Source organism: Cinclus cinclus, unplaced genomic scaffold (genome assembly GCF_963662255.1).
Source record: "Cinclus cinclus unplaced genomic scaffold, bCinCin1.1 SCAFFOLD_254, whole genome shotgun sequence".
Classification (NCBI taxonomy): domain Eukaryota; kingdom Metazoa; phylum Chordata; class Aves; order Passeriformes; family Cinclidae; genus Cinclus; species Cinclus cinclus.
The window spans coordinates 46,010-60,100 of record NW_026912035.1 but is presented as its reverse complement, the minus strand read 5'-3'; the positions used below and the strand labels follow the sequence as shown (position 1 = coordinate 60,100).

Below are 14,091 nucleotides of genomic sequence, written 5' to 3'. Positions count from 1 at the left end.
AATTAATTGTTTTTATCAAGGAGGTAATGAAGTAAGATGATAAGGATTTGTTGACCAGAGGAGGTAGCACGTTATTGTAAGTTTTTTGTGCAGCACTGCTTTGGTGTGTTCTCACCAGCTTGTTGGTCCTGCTAAAGGCAGGCATATGTTTGAAACTCATTATCTTCTATTTACAGTTTTATAGAAAAAGAAAAATTGGTAACAGGAGAGAAATCTCAGTGATGGAACTATTTGTAAGGAGCTGATGTTTTGATTCAAGTGAAACAATGAATATTGTTGGTCAGCTTATTCAAAAAGAAAAAAACCTTGTGTTCTGGGTGGCTTTGTTGGTTAAGCTGATGTGCAAGTCATAAAAAGCATAAAAAGTGCTTGCTGCTCTTCCTTTCCTATCACCACCTCCAGTGGAACCTTTGATTGAACTGTGTTTTCAATGCTATTTGAGAAGTTTTATAAAATAGTAATTGTAGGTGATGCCTGAAGTATGTAGATCTTGGGTGGATTAGTTTTTTTCTTTATTCAGAAAGTTTTTCTAGCTTTTGAAACTCCGAACCCGTAAAGGGGTGGAAACAAAAGTGGATGAGTGGTGATCCACTGCTTGCCATCATTATTCCAGAAAAAGGAGCACCCTGTGCAGGCCTCCTTTCTAGGGCTTTTGAGGTGCATGTTGGCATCTTAAGTCTGTGGGTTTACTTCCTGCTGCTTGAGGCTCTCATAAATGAATGGACAGTATCTGCCACATTGATTATGTTTATGCTAGCAGTCACTTGAAGATGGTTGTAGAGTGAAGCTGTAAGTTTGGTAGACTTGGTGTCCCCAGTGTGTGTACTTCATGGGGTTTATTTTAGACTAATTGTGGTCTGGTTCTGCAGGCTGAGTGTGTTCCAAGTTTTCCCAGAGTTTTAATGTAGGTTACTCTTGGAGATGTTCAGAAACTTATGAGATGTGAACCAAAATACAGGAAGTGGGTGACAGATTTACTTGAGAAGTGTTCTCCTGACTCAAACTGAAGTGCCAATACATCTGTACCCACTGGGTCTCCAAAAGGCATATGAGAGCACCCCAGAGGATGCTGAGCTGTGTAGGGGGAGTGGGTTCTACCCTCTGCTGCTTCCTAAGTTTCTCCAGGCCTGCAGAAATTGCTCTCTGACTAAGGATTGCTTGTTCATCTTGACTGGTAACTGACTATCTGTTCCCAAATTCTTGTCCCTAGTTTTGAAATTTTGTGTGAAAATGACTGGTGGTAAAACTACAATAAATTCTGGAAAGTAGTTATTTCATAGTTTTACTTCAGCTAATCAAGAATGAAACTAGCTGTGTGAGCAGCAAGTTACGAAGCCTGACTTCCTGTGGCTGTGTGTCCTGTGGTTGGGTTTTTCTGGGTGTAGGGTATTGTGAGTTCTGTAAGTATGCTCATGTGTTTGGGGCACTATCTGTCCTGTATGGGATGATTGTTTTCCTACCACAGCTGAGCTTCTGCTGCACTTGTATTCGGGGGGGCTAGTTTGGACGTTTCTCCTTGATGTGACTGTTTATCTTCACAAAACTTATATGACCTGATTATTTGTGAAATATTTACCCTTGTGTAAACTTTTGAGCTGTGTTTCAGTGAAACTGTGGGGACACAGACAACATGCATTGTAGCTTGGCTTGCTGAGGTTTTATTTTATTTTCCACCAATGTTACTCTTTTTTTACTGTTTATGCGTGTGGTTGGATGTCTTTTTTAAAAAAAAAAAAAATTACCAGTGGTTAGAATTTCTTCCAAAAGAGTTAAAAGTATATTCCCCTCTGCATTTCTGGGAATGTATCTAGAAGTACTAAATTGTGTTCTTTATGGCAGCTTCTTAAGGGATGCTGAAAGTCTCTTCTGTATAAGATAAATACAATTCTTGAGAGTATTCAACATGCTTCTTAAACCACATCCAAATAAATATCGACAGGTGTAATATTGCCTTTGTATATTGCAGCTGTATATATGGTACCGCTTATTGTAGTTTTGGATCATGGTTCTAGAAGAGAAGTGAATGAGGGCTTTCACATTGCATAAATATCTGGGAGTACAGCTAGACTGGATTTAGAGGGTGGTGGATTAGCAATTGGAGGGGGCAGGGACTTGTGTTTGTGATTGCCCTTGTGACCTTGAAAAACTGCTGAAACTGTCATGTGCTTTGAAACTTTTCAGATGAGAAGTACTGCACTGAAACTATGTGGTACTGCGGGCTGTTTTGAGAGTTCTGTCTTCAGTGTATAAAGCTGAAGAAATTGTTCCTTTTGCTTCTGTTTGAAGTGGGTCTATACTCAAAGCGCTGCCTTCAGAGATCTGTAAAGGTATGAAAGGAGAATATAGTGCAGCTGTTACTCAGGGTTCTTTCTGTGTCCTTTCTTCTCCTGCTCTCTTTACCTAGTAGAGTAATAAAATATGTCTGTACTATTTGTTCTGGTTCCTGACAGGAAAATCTTATCCTGGTCAAAAGGTACTCTGCATACTAGCTTGTGCTCAAGACCTCTCTTCAGATATGGTGCTAGCTGCAGGTGCTGGTTTCTGGTGTCTGACATGAAGCTTGGTTCTCTGTGGAACATTTGATAAAAATTGTTTATAGCTGGCTTTTCACTAAGAGGGTACTTTTTTTTTGAGTGTTCATGTTCAAAGGAAACATCAAGTTACTTTTTTTATCTCAGCTGTTGTAAAACTTGAATCCAGATGTAGCAGAGGTAGTCCATTGACTCCCCCAGGTAATGTTCAATCCCTCATCCTGGAAAGTAAAGCAGCTCCATCTAGCTCAAGAGAGCCCCAGTGCACAGTACAGGCTGTTAAGACTCATAGATGCCTCACCTTGGGTGTTGTCAGTAAGAACTGAAGTGACGCCTCTAAAGAGGTTATTAACAATGTCTAATTACAGGTGGGATTTACCCTCAATGAATGTTATTCAGTAATTGTAGGACTAATGCCTATACATATATCAAATGGGCTCCTCAGATGGGATGTTTATCCATTTGCAACTTGTCATGTTTTCTGTGCCTTTATCACTTTTCCAGGAGACATATTACAGCAAGAGCTTTTTTGTTTCACTTTTCTCCGAGATAATGTCTTTCCTGCTCTTTTCTTTGCTGATTGCTTATGCTGGTAGATGAATTTATTGGACGCATCCGAAGTCTAGGTTGTGTCTGATTATGTTACTCTGAGGAGTAGTTATCTAAACAAGTAGAAGGTTGTGCACAAGACTTCAAATAATAGAGGTTTTATACATAAACAAGATGAAAACAATGCTGTGAAAACAATAGGTAGAGCTGGGAGGAAGAGAGGAGTGTGACACCTGTTCTGTAAATCCTTTGTAAGTGCTCTGCAATTCAAGCTGCTGTTCAAAAGATAACCTCCAGTTCATAAGCATTCAGTAGTTTAAAAAAATGCATTAATAATAGGAATTGTTTGCTTTGTGTGCGGTTTTCCTGCTTAGCCCTCTTTTAGATTCTGTGCATCTCTAGCAGTGTAAAGAAACTGGAAGAAGTTCAATGTGTCTGTCTCTTACAAGTAATTTGTGGGATCAGGGAAAAGACAAGCATACCACTTTTGTGGATGATTACATTGGAAAGAGATGTTGCACAGTGTTTGCTAGAGTCAAATAGCTGTGCAGTCTCCTCTGCAGACAGGCCTTTAGAGCTCATCTGTTTTTCCATAAGTGGTAAAAGTGATAGTTTAACGTTTTCCTGTGTTTTAAAATTGAAACAATAATTAGGCTTGTGTGTGATGTGGAAGGATAGTTAGGACTCTGCTATAGTGCCAGTGGTGTTTTGTGTCTTACTTTTATATCATAGCAAACAATAAACTTATTTTACTTTTGTTTGGCCTTTAATTTGTCTTATGCTGAACCATGTCTGTATTATTATGTCTTCTTACAGTATTTGAATGTGAAAATAATGTAGTTTAAGAGCTGCTGAAGATTGATAGCTGGTTTGTAACATTAAATCAAATTGGATGACATCTCAATTTCTCAACTAGAACATACCAAACACAAGTAATTCCAGGCCAGAGAACTTCTCTAAAATGCTTAGTGAAGTCAGTTATAAAGAACTTTAACTCAAGTTAAAGAAAACAGCTTATTTTGTGATTTTGACTATTGTTACAGTATTATTTTTATTTAAAGGAAAAGAAAGAATGCTGTCAACTTTGCATATCTGACTTTTGGAGGGAAGAAGATAAGGTTACAAACAGTTGGAACACTTTCTCATGATCTTTTAACATGAAGTGAAAGTGCTTCTGTACTTCTGGAGTCAGAGGGGAAGAAATACAATTCCAGTATAGTTCAGGATTCTTGAAATTAGCTTGTGTGTTGCTGTTGCCAGTGGCGGGAAACAGAATTTAACATTTTAAGAAAAATGACACTGTGGAAGGTACTCTGCAATTGTACTTCATTAATTCATATTTGAAAAAAAACCCTTGAAAAATACCATATATTCACAGATGTATTTAACAACCACACTGGTTTCAATCCGAAGTTTCATGTATTTCTTAATCTGTAGAGAGGAAATGTAGGGCTCAGTTACTGCCGGAACTAATATTTTGTTTTACCATTCTGTTTTGTTCAGGCTTAGCAATTTCAGATGTGTTTTATATAAGTAAAAACTTGGGGGTAGCAATGTCATAACTGAAGTAAGTGATTTTTTGAAAAGGTGTCTTAAGGTTTGCCCAGACATGAAACCTGATTATGTTGTCAAGTTTCACAAAGAGCAGGAAAATAATGTGGAAAGCTTGTTAATAGGTCTCTCCCTGTTGTCCCTTCCTCCAAAGGTCTTGTTTGTTTGTTTATTGAAGCACTGATTAAAACAAGCTCTTGCATACAAAGCACATGTGACAGCTTTGATCTGTCATGAGTTGTCAGATTTGTGCTTAAAGCCTTTTTCTAAAGTCAAGTAATGGTCCTAAAACACTACTGGGAACTCCATCATCCTTTTCTCTATTTATTTTCTTTTTAGTGGTCGGCATCTTAAGCTACCACTAGTACAATAAGGGTGAGCCAGGTCTACCTATGAGCAACCTTTCTTCTGCACACTTGATTTAGTCCCAATTTCAGAAGTTGTTTTTTTTCCAGTTCTCTCCTTTGCCTGAGTCAAAGTCTGATGTTGTTACTGCAAGAGAGAAACTGAAATAAGTCAGGAGAGAACATGAAGAGTAGTGTTCTTAGTAAGGAAGAAAACTATAATGCTTTCTGAAGAATTTACTGCATCAATTCACTGATAACTTCAGCTAATCCAGAGAATACTTGAGTAGGTAGAGCACAGTATTCATTGAGGAGTATTCCTTCTTGTCCTCATCATGGTGATCTGTTTTTTGTTCATTTGTCTGTACATAATTTTAAAGATTTTTATCAGCACATAGACTGCACTGCCTTTTATTACCAAATTCTGCTGCCTGCCATTACCTCTGCTTGCCTTTCAGAGGGATGCTGACATGAGTAAAAGCCAGTAAGTAAAAATTGACCGCTTGGGGTCAATTGGAGAGGAGCTTCTTGCTGTTAGTCTTCTTTCTCTGTCCTTATTTTTGTTTGTTTGCTTTCTTTGGGCTCATTTTCTCCTGTTGAATCCACTCTTGAGAAGGACTGGGGGGAATGAGAGAAGATTTAGTCTATAGCGCTTTTTCCTGAACTGTGCAAGTTGTTGGATTTTTTTGCCCTGAATTGTGTAAAAAGACCTGCAGATAGTGGAGGAACTTAGTGCTTTATGGATTTAATGTGTCATGGAATTGGTAGACTTGCATCACAGCTGCTGAAGAAGCAAAGATTATTTTAAGGTCTTTGGATGACTGAAAAGATGTACTTTGAACTGCTTTGTTCAGAGAAGGAAAGTAAGAGTGAGCTGATGTGACCCCAGATTAATTTTTACATTAAGAGGGGAAAACAGCAATAAAGCTAATTAGGTCCAACTGCGAAAGGGAGGGGCCTTCAAAATTCTGTAGACAGGAGAGTTCATGTAGCAAGCATGTAATTCAGTTGAAGCTTTGCTTCTTCTGAGTTGGTTTCTAGTCATTAACTCTTACACTACCGTGGTGAGACTGCTGGGCACTAAGTACATCAGCTCTTTTGTCAGCCAGGCACTGCTGTTACAGTTTTGTAGCTGTTTAAAAATAATGGGTATAGCATCTTCTTGTAAGCTGAGTTACTTACTGTACTTAATGCAGCTTTGGTTTTGTCTCTCGCTATGAGTTTGTTTTTTCCCTCTACCTAAACAGATTTTTGCTGCATGCTGCCCGGTTAGTATCTGGTATTCCTCTCCTTAAAGGTTAAAGGTCCTTAAAATACTTCAGTTTTTCACCACTTTTCAGTGTTGATAAAGTGCAGGAAAGAGTTTTTGCCAGGCATCTGCACACACTCAGGCATTTACTTCTGGAACCCCCACTCATAATCCTGACTTGCATTAAGGAAGAGGGTCTTGTATAGTTACCTAAGCATGTTAGTGCTGTTGTATTTCTGCAGTTTTTTTGCTTCTGACCATGTGCAGAGCCCTCTTCCTTCTCATATTGATACCCGGCTGTCTCTCATCTTGTGGTAAGACTTGGGTAATACGCATATGTTGGGTACATATTGCTGTGATTAATTCTCTTTAGTTTAGCTTCTTGAATCAGCTTGCTGTATGAGGATGTGAGAGCAAGTACTGATGCCAAAGCTCGGGTAGAAACTACCTGTGACATGAGGTGAGCTTACAGCAGTTACCAGTTCAGCTTAGCCTCACTTATTGTAAGACTGCACGCTGAGGTGTTTCAGAGAAGTTCTTGTGTAGTTACTAACAAGTACTGTCGGTTCTTGACACTGGTGGTTTGGATACCTGATGATCTATCTTGTGAAATGAAGTTCTGTGTTTACATGGAATGTTACTGCTGGTGAAAACCACAGAGAAGTCACATAACTGTGACCATCTTAGCAGTGTCACCAGTCATGTTGCAGTCCTAAAGTAAAGAGTCTGGAATTAAATGTTGACATGAAAACATATATTATAACTAAATTAAAAAGGTCCATCCCCTCTTTTGGATTTTCCCCAAATGCATAGCCTGCTACAGATGTTTATATGACTCCCTTCATAGTAGTCATTCCAATTTAATTAAATACCAGCACTCGCTGACAAGAATATCTGTAAGTACATGAGAATGCAACAGAAACCAAAACTTTGCATAGCAAAGGTCATGGTAAGGAGTTTGTCAGAAAGTTTCTGAGCAAGTCAAGCTGTTTTTCTGTGCTTTTCTTCACATTTGCAGATTTCCTTAGAGGTAGGAGGACTGCCTCAGCTCATCCACTGTGGTGTTTGTCATTGCTTAATGTGCAGTTAGTATATCTTCCCCACTGTCTGTTTCAAGCCTAAGTTTTGATGATCTGCAGAGGGACTGAACTATTTTGGGTGAAACTTGAGTAATGTCATCACTAGTAAAGAATAGAGTTTGCAGTTGTTTGTCAGGCACTGGCTGATTCTGTGTCCAGGAGTTTCTGTATTCAGATCTGTGTTCAGATTTGGAGGTCTCTTGCAGTAAGGTTGGGGAGAAATTCAAGCTATCTGAAAGGATGGAAACAAACTGAATTTTAGCAATTCTGTACAGTATTCATAGTGAAACATGTTCGAGTTTTCTTGGTCATTTTATGTTCTTTTCTCCTTCTTTCTCTTCTCTTTCTCAGCAGTCCCTTTCTGTAATAAATTTTAGATACTGTTACAAAGACCAAGTTTTCCCTTTTATAACCTCTGCTGTTTACTGTCTTGTAGCCTGATACTTTGAAAACTAGCCAAAATCTGAATTGTTAGGTGTCTGTGTTTTACATGTTGAGACCTGTTTTTTTTTTTTGGTTGGTTTATTAATGCAGAGTTCTTGTATTTAGGCTTCAAATTAGGCAAATCGTTGAAGCTTAGAGATGGTTCCTGTTCACTGTTTCAGACATCCTTGCTATGTTATATAATAAAGAAGGCTTTCCATATCACTTAATAAAAACATTACATACTGCTTTATTTGGATAGCACTATCAATAAGTAGTTTCTATAAATCTGTAGAAAAACATTTTTGAAAAAGGTGACTATTTCAGTCTGCCTGGCTTGACTGGGGTCAGTTGTACTTGACTGACCCGACTGCCTTGTGTCAAATGATGAGGTCTTCAGCTGAGGACAGAGCAGTGATTTTTTTTTTTTTTAATTTTTTTTTTTTTTTTTTTTTTTTTACTTGAGCAAGACGTTTTGATGTCCTTCAGCATATGGCTATTTTCAGTCTCAATGGGAGAATGACTAGACAAATGAAAACTGGTTGAGGAGTCATTTTAAAGGGTGGCTGGTCAATGGTTCATATTCTGGACAGCAGTTTTAACTAGAGTTCCTCAAGGGTCTGCTGTCTACTAAATAAAATAGTTTTAACATAATCACTTATTCTTGTTGACTGTTTTCAGTATTAAGTACTAGTTACTTAGAGTCTGCCGATTGAGTAGGCTTGGAATAAGCAAGGTACATTCACTGAATAAGCATTTAATCTAAGAAAGGAAAAAATACTCTCTTTCAGTATCAAAAATGAAGTTTTAGAACATTATAATTGTCCATATGTTTTGTCTCTCATTTACCTTTGATATTCTGAACCTTGATGTAAAACAAAGCGATCTGTAAAACATTTGAAGTTACTGGGGAGGGAGGGGTAAGCAGTTTTTCTGAGATTAGTTTCTCAGTTTTTCTGAGTTTAGTTTCTTTTCACGAACCTGGACAAAGAGGGAAGCAAACTATCATCTGAGCTGCTACATGTAGACGATCTCCAGAACAGACAATGCTTGAGGCAGATTCTTGCTGCAGAAACAGTATTCTGGTCTGTGAAGGTGTGGTGGGTTTAACTGTGGTAGCCCTTCTCATGGGTTTGGGGCAAATGCAGCTTTGTTTCTCTCTTGTAAGACAGAGAGCTTAGATGTGTTTCTGCAGCGGCAGGTTAACAGACTTCTTTGTCATGGTTTCTGTGACTTAAAATAAGTTAAAATCTCAGCTTTTAGTCTTTCTTCTCCTTTGCATCCAGGATGTGAATATGTTACAGTGGACAATTGCATTTGTATGCCAGACTTCTCCATTATCTCTGCACTTAAACACCCGTACATACACATTATTGTATTCAGGTTCTCCCTGTCATATGGTTTACATATTCCTGGTTTGGCAGTGGATTTGCTTACATGACATCTGTAAAGGTGGTACATATTGAAAGTGGGAGTTCTTGGTAAATAGTGGCTGTTGAGTGGTTGGTATCTTAGATCACTTCATACTTTGATCTTTAACAAGTGAAAAGCAGTCATTTGATGTTTGGTGGCATTGCTATAGACAAAGAGGAACTTCTTGTCTAGCTTGGCCTCTTCCAGTGGTTCACAGAGTTTTAGTTTCAGTTTAGCTGTTACTATTAAGCATTTGAGTTAGAGATTTTATTGAATATTGTGTTGAACTAGGGGAGAAGTTGGTCAGTTCTTCCATTTTAATACTTTCAGACTCACAGGCTCTTCTGCTTTATTTACTCCAGTATATAAGGAAGAGTCACTAAAGTGAATCTTAATCAGAAAGACCAAGATGTGGAAGAAATTTTATTTTTGTCCTGCCTTTAAGGTAAGACTTTCAAAATTGCCTGTGACCAGATGACACAAAGCATGAATACTGAGACTTGGCAAAATGGTACTGTTTGAGTTCTTGCAGAACTGTTCTATTCCTGCAGAATGCTATCACTATTAACAATGAACTACCTCTGCATATTTCTGTTGAAATGCACTAATGATCGGAGGTATATAAGCTGGCTGTGGCTGTGTTCCTTAACTAAAATAGTCAAGTAGGTTGCTGCTTGTAGCTAGTGTTAATAGCAAGCTTTGGTTAGTATAGTGTTGCTAATTATAAAACTGATGCACTAAGTTGCATGATATGGAATGTCTTACTAAATTGGCAGTGTCTTAGTAACTCTTATTTGGTTACTTTTTGGTCCCTTGCTGAGCTTATTGTAATTCTCTATGCAGAGAGTGAACGCTAGAGTAATATTTCGGTCACTTTCAAAATATCAGGAGATAGTTGGGATTCAGTGGGCAGGTTTTTGCTGCATTTTGGAGGAAATGGTAGATGTATTTCTTTTAATAAAGCCGTAGTTTCATGCACCTGTGCAGTTGTCACCTCTCTGAAAGTTAGAGCACAGTCAAGTAGTAGGAGCCATTAGCATTGTTCAACAGTGATGCCATTGCCTTCAGCTTACATGCACAGTTTAACAAAATGTTAACAGTGTTTGTTGTGTCATTCTTATACCACTCTCAGGGAAAAGTGGAGTAATACATATACATATACATATACATATACATATACATATACATATACATATACATATACATATACATATACATATACATATACATATACATAACTGTGAAGCTGATGAGAGGGCTGGAGTAGCTCTCCTGTGTGGAAGAGTTGAGGTTGTTCAGGCTGGGAAAGAAGGAAGAAAAGCCTCTAGGGAGACCATAGAGCAGCCTTCCAGTACCTAAAGGGTGCCTACAAGAAAACTGGAGTGGGAGTTTTGACAAGGGTGACTTTTTCCAGTAAGAAGTGTCCCTGCTTGTGGCAGGTGGGTTAGAACCAGGTGATCTTTAAGGTCATTTCCAGCCCAAACCACTCTTTGAAGACTGGAGAAGCACATAGCTATCCCTTTACAGACCAGGTATTTGCATAGAAGAGAGAATACAAGGCCATGGTCTCCAGTCATAGAAGGGATGTTGGAGACACTCAGAAGGATGTGGGAGATGTTTTGGGGACTAAGTATCACTTAATATAGGGAGCTGGTTGCCTAGTGCCATCTCTTCAGTTTTGGGGACATGGAAACCTACTGAAACTGGCACTCGTTGTGCTGTGTTCAGCATCTGTTTGGAAGCTCTGATCAGCAATCTTCTATCCACATACCTATTTCTGATGTTTTGTGAGTGGAGGTCTGTTTTTTATGCAGTAGAGTTGACCGAATTATTTGTGTAATCCCCAAGCTAATTGTCTGCTTTTTTTTTAAACTGCTAAATTAATCTGATTCTTTCAGCTGTCATTCTGCAAATGCTCAAATACTTAAGAGTATTCCTTTGTGTGCCTTGATTATTTTATGGATTCCTAGTTTTCATCAATCCAGATAGTTTGTTGCACTAGTATAGAATGCATGCAGGTTAAGCTTTATGGTAGTAAAGTGGTAAGGCTGTTGTATGAGCTTTGAAATATAGAAATAATTTTAAAATGTCTTGACAAGTTGTCTTATAAATGGGATGGCAGAATAGGGTGTTTGTCCCCTTGCTACAATTAATGTGGTTTTCCTAATGTGTCTTTGTGCTAAGACATTTCCATCACTATTCTGTCTAGCAAGGGCATGTCTTACAGCCAGTAGTGTACAGGAGGAGTAGAAACCTTTGGTGGAGCTGGAGATGGTGTCTTAATCTGTATTATCCAGATTTGCCTGCAGCTGATGTCTGAAAATGATGAGTAGTAGAAAGTGAATGTTGAATTATTAACGTGCTAACTTTGCCAGAATCCTTTTGGTCATGTCTATCATTATGGCATTGACTGCCTGTCATGCACTTAAGCACCTTCTCTAATACTGATTTCTTGAAAATTGGTATGGTCTTCTTGTATGCTAGTTTTAACATTCTTACTTACAGAATTGCCCTTTGAATTTTTGCAGGTGTAATTCAACATATATTGTGATACTGATATAGTGGCAAAATTTAAGCAGTTTTTACTCAATAGAGATATCTGAAACTTCAGCATTGAAGTATATATTGCAAATTGAGAGTTTAAACTATTGATTAAAAGTGAGTCCCAGAGACTTACTGTGGACCTGTAGTTGCAATATAAATTGGACAAAGCTTTGAATTTTTAAACTTGCAAGTTGTCAAGTGGCTGCTTCTTGCCAAATACTTCTGTGTAGGTGACAAGTGAAACAGTTCAGATAGCTTCAATGCAGACACCTGAAAAAGATTCCGTGTGTCCAGGCAACAATACTGGAGTCTTCTGCCAGAAAAAAAGGTAATGGAAGTTTGCTTCACTCTGCAGTTCCTAGAGATAGTGATTTTTTTGACTAGGCTTCTTCTTAAAAAGTTTCTCTAGTCTGATGGGAAGTAGAGTATCCTGTAAAAGAGCAGGGAGGAGAGTAGTGTGTTTTCTGAAATAGTCTGGACAAGTCATCTGTGATCTGAAACATGACTTTTAATACCATACTATGAATTGAGTATCATATGACTACAGGTGTATTGATTCTGTTACAGTATTGGGGTACATAATTATGTATCATGTAGGATCAGCTGCTTTTCTTCAGCATTTATTATAACTGCCTTAAAAATGCTTTGAGATAGGCCTAATCTGAAATTAATCAAGTTAAGTTGATTTAGGAAGATGATAAATCTTCATTAGCAATAAGGAAATTACTTTCTAAACGAATGTACCCTCTTAAAAAATTTTAATTGCCTTTACATTTCTGTGTGCTGATTCTGTTAATAGTAATACAGTAAGAAGCCTCTTAACCTGGAAGAGACAAAGGGGCAAATGTTTTAAAACTGTAATTGAGATATAATAATAACTATTTGTTTTAACCACTCCTATTTGGAGCCTTCAGTTCCTGTATTACTTAAATTACTTCTTTTGAAAGATTGTGTGTGTAGGCTGTGAGTTGACATAATAGATGCCTGAATTCTCTCTCTCCAAGCTGCGTACTTTGCAGTAAACATTAAAATGCTTATAGCATTGTAACTCTTAATATTTGGCAGCGTGTACTGCTGGTTTTCTTATGTTACCAATTTAAATGTGCTGGTGATTTTATTGTGGTGTTGAATGACCTTTTTGCGTTTAACTCCTGATGTATATAAATTTAGCAAGTGGTAACATGGCTAAAAAAAGCCACAAATAGATCCAAGTGTCTAAGTAGTGTGGCGGAGAATTTATGCCTTCTGTAACTGTCTGCACATCAACAGTGGCCAAGTTGTTTGTTTTTTTCTTAAACTGCTGTGATGGCTCAGTTTTAGTGCATTTATACTTGAAGACATACCATTAGAAGTTGAAAAGGAGCCTTATTTGAGAGAGAGGAAGTCCTTCCTCTGATCATTGGTATCATATATAAAGAAATAAAGTCCAATTCCTATTATCACTTTTAAATTTTATATGTCTTTATTTCTGGCATTGTCAAACATAGCAGCATTAGCGAATTCTTGCTGTATTTTTTGTAATTGGTCCTAAGTGAAGTACTGTTATTTTGATTCTTTTTGTTTTGTACCCCACTTTCTGGAGTTTAAATTCCTTCTAAAGGTTAGATACACTCGTGGTCACACTTAGGGTTGTGTTATATTTGTAAGGTAGGGGAAAATGTGATTAGTTAGCATGCATATATTATAGTGGTTTAATTCCCCAAAATGTGATAATGTGATGTGCCTTTGAGAATCCTTTCTGGGACATTTGTTCGAAATACAGGATCTGTGCAGAAATACATGTATAAAAAAGGTTTAAGCTTGCTTTTTTGTTTGTTTTTTAAATTATTATTTGTTTTTTTGTTTGTTTGGCATGTGCTTTGTTTGTTTGTTTTTTTTTGTGTGTGTGTCAGGAACAGCAGAAATTTAAGACAGGGTATTGAGGATAAAAAATTCCTAATTGGCTTCAGTCATAATAGCGAGACTTGAGTCAAAAGCTGACCTGTTCTAAATGCAGTGGTAGCCTGTAGGAGCTAGGGTGAAGTTCTCTACCCAGATAAACATTAATTTTTGAGGACTTCGGCTTAAAAATCACTGAATACTGGTCACAGAGGAATTAGTCAAAGTAGCCATCTGCAGATAATCTGTTCTTTCCTCTTCTGAACATTTCATACAAGCCACTCAGAAGGTTATTAATCTTTTGAAAACTATCAGACTTTGACTGTAACCTACAGCTAAAACATCTTAAAATTTTGTAGCTCAATCACCTTTGCTGTCTTAGTAATGAAATTATACAATTATGTCAATTTTCTTAACTCTTTATCCTATGATGAGGTTTGTAACAAGGGAGTTTATCATCTGGAAGTGCAATGAGGTTTGTAACAATGGAGTTTATTATCCAAAAGCATGTACTTGCAACTGAATTAACT

General features: G+C 37.6%; 1 protein-coding gene across 3 annotated transcripts in view; it reads left to right on the top strand.

Annotated features, from left to right (window-relative positions):
- Positions 1-2,289: 2,289 nt before the first annotated feature.
- The window catches only part of PPM1B (protein phosphatase, Mg2+/Mn2+ dependent 1B), a 52,160-nt gene continuing 40,358 nt past the window's right edge, over positions 2,290-14,091 (top strand). For all 3 annotated transcript variants that reach the window (XM_062514109.1, XM_062514108.1, XM_062514110.1), the window contains exon 1: positions 2,290-2,327. The gene's annotated coding sequence lies outside the window, so the exon portion shown is untranslated. The remainder of the gene's footprint in view (positions 2,328-14,091) is intronic.